Source organism: Portunus trituberculatus, chromosome 47, assembly GCF_017591435.1.
Source record: "Portunus trituberculatus isolate SZX2019 chromosome 47, ASM1759143v1, whole genome shotgun sequence".
Classification (NCBI taxonomy): domain Eukaryota; kingdom Metazoa; phylum Arthropoda; class Malacostraca; order Decapoda; family Portunidae; genus Portunus; species Portunus trituberculatus.
In genome coordinates this window covers 11,337,460-11,340,548 of record NC_059301.1, presented here as the reverse complement: position 1 = coordinate 11,340,548, position 3,089 = coordinate 11,337,460, and positions in this window count along the sequence as shown.

Sequence of the window (3,089 nt, the reverse complement as noted above, 5' to 3'; positions counted from 1 at the left end):
ATAATAAAAAAAAGTTTCCATTTGTCGGTAAAGTTATTCCTTGAGCGCAGTAACAACGGTACCTTGACGGGGTTTGGAGGCTGTGGTGGTGGTGGTGGTGGTGGTGGTATGGTGTGGTATGGTATGGTATGGTGTGGTGTGGTGTGGTGTGGTGTGGTGGTTTTGATGGTGGTATGGTGTGGTGTGGTGTGGTGTGGTGAGGTGTGGCCGTGGTCGTGGTGGTAGTAGTGTTGGTGGCGGTGATGGTATGGTGTATAGTAGTGGTGGTGTGGTAGTGTTGGTGGTAGTAGTGGTGGCGGTAGTGTGGGTGTTGCGTGTAGATGAAGTATTCATAAAACGCTTGACTCTCTCACCACGACAATTTTTCCAGCCCCCATAGACGATTAGCCGGGTTTTATTTAGACAGTTTTCCCTAATGATCACCTAGAAATCTTACTAATCCATCACCAGAACCATAAAAAAAAAGCCTTAAAACAAGAGCAACTTCAACTAGAGGCTTTGGAAATAGTCGTCGTGAGGGAGCAAATCGTTTCTGAGTACAGGTCTAGGTGAGACAGTGACTGATGGATGGGGAGGTGAGGAGGCTGCAAACGGAACAGGAAGAGGAAGAGGAGAAGGGAAGAGGAAGAGAAAGAGTCTGGTGAGAATCTTCGCTCTCAGATTGTTGTTTATGGTTTTCAATAAATTCCCAAACTCTCTCTCTCTCTCTCTCTCTCTCTCTCTCTCTCTCTCTCTCTCTCAATAGTCCAAAAGTCCCCAATACCAGAGAGATAATGAGTGTATTTTTTATTAATCTTTTTAGGCAGAAGAAAAATACTAGATTATCTTATTTAAAAGCAAAACTCGTTGAAAATTCGTACTCCAGTCTCTCTCTCTCTCTCTCTCTCTCTCTCTCTCTCTCTCTCTCTCTCTCTCTCTCAATCCGCTTTCCTTTCTTTACTGCATGTTCAAAGAGATAACTGAACAAATATGAGATGGACAGACTACACAGGAAACAACTTGGAATAAAAACTTTGAGTGTGGACAGCCTTACAGGGAACACTTGCGAGGATCAGCACAACAAGATAAGGCATCGAGAGGGCCAATAGAAGAGGAATGCAGCTATCATACTTATTTCCTTGTTTCTTGGTTACTTTGGTTTAACTCATTCAATACCGTGACGTGTTTATGCAGCTTCAGAAACTTATGTGGCGGGGTTGAAATAGTGAAGACTCTGGCCATTAATCTTCTGACCTCCATAGACCCTTCCTAATGTCGATAAGATGGTCTAATCATACCCAAAACTCAAGGTAAAAATGTGTCCCAGTACGGAAGGAGTTAAAACGTCCTATATTTAATCTTGTCTCCTTAAAAAATCTATGTGCTGTTTTCTCAAATGCCTGTGCTATATCTCGACTGGTTTTAATGTATTTTTTGTTAGAGATTCAACCCCTTGAGTACCATGACGCGCTTTTATATTACTATTTATTGATTTTATACAGCTTCAGAAATTCATGAGGGACTAAAACAGTGAAGACTATGACCATTAATCTTCTGACCTCCATAGACGTTTCCTGATGTCAATAAAATGATCTAATCGTACACAAGTCTCAAGGTAAAAATGTGTCCCAGTATTGAAGAGTTAATAAGCCTTTTCTAGGGCATCCTCATGTTTCCAGTGATAGTTTAGCGAAGTTTCTACATCAATACAAAGAATACTAATGAAAATATGCAGTATTACTAGTACCTCTGGCCTTGAGAAATAGTCATACTCACAACATAGGTGGCAATGACGTAACCTACTGACCTACTGACTGTGCGTGTTGGGTACCTACCTGTTCATGGATTCTGCTCCCTGGTGCAAATCAGCATAATCAGCGTCTACGTGTATTGCGTCCGTACGGGTGGTGATGAGAATAATTAAACACATCCGCTCATATCTGTGGCCTCGCTGTGTTGAATAATTCATGTAATTTTAATAGACATATATAAACAAGTCCATAATTTTAGCATGACCGTTCGGCACTCGCGCGATAAATCTCAACATTAAGATTTTCGTCCACTTTTGGAATTAAAGGAGTGTTCTGAAAGGTGACAGTGTCTTTTTAATGCGGTTTTGTGAAATTTAGATTTTTAACTATTCTTCCTTTGTTATGATTCTAGCGATAGATTAATACATCATCGTAGGAGAGATAACTTATTGAAAATCGAGAAATCATGGTTATGGCCTTTGATATAGCACTTATAGAAGAACAAAATGCTTAAAAGTACAAAAATATTCTTTTCAGACTTGCAATTTTTATATACATGTATTTAAACATTTTCTATATTTGTATACCTTACATACAAACACACACCATTAACATCCCTCACTGTTTTCAATTTTACTTTTAGTTGGAAGCTAAAGAAAATAATCTCTTAAATTTACTATTCCACTGGTTTTTACAAATTTAGACGCACATCATCATTGCATACGTTGCTGGTATGACGGACAGCAACACGTCAATACTTCAGGTCCATGAAAGAGGTTACACTCGCCGGACCATTGCTTGTAAATATGCATGAGAATGATTAACCTTATAATGAAGTGATTCAGCATCGTAATCAGTGTTGCAGTAATATCTGACGTCAATTAGGTAATTCCCACTACGTATGGTACAAATTATTCCACGCTGATTAACTCTCCTATCGCTATGTTTTTTTTTCGCAAGCTTTACCCCTTCACTACTGAGACGCATTTTGTCCTTGATTTTGGGTGTGGTTAGACAATTTTATTTACATTAGAAAGGAGGTCAAGAGATTAATGTCCAGTTTTTACTATTCTAATCCACAGATATGTTTCTGAAGCTGTGTAAAATCGCCAAAATAATAACCAGAATGAATATGAAAACGTGGCATGGTACTGAAGGAGTTAACAAAAAGCTGTGGCGCAGGTTTGAAGTGTAACTACCAAAGACAAGAAGAAAAGAATGTCGAAGGAGTTTATACTTTTTCAGTGCCTGTATTTCAGTTTTTAGTCCAATGAAATGAGACGAGATAACTAAAAGAACAAATAACTGCACTCAATTGGTGTTTCTCTAAGTTTTCTATTCCTCATTACAACATTCTGA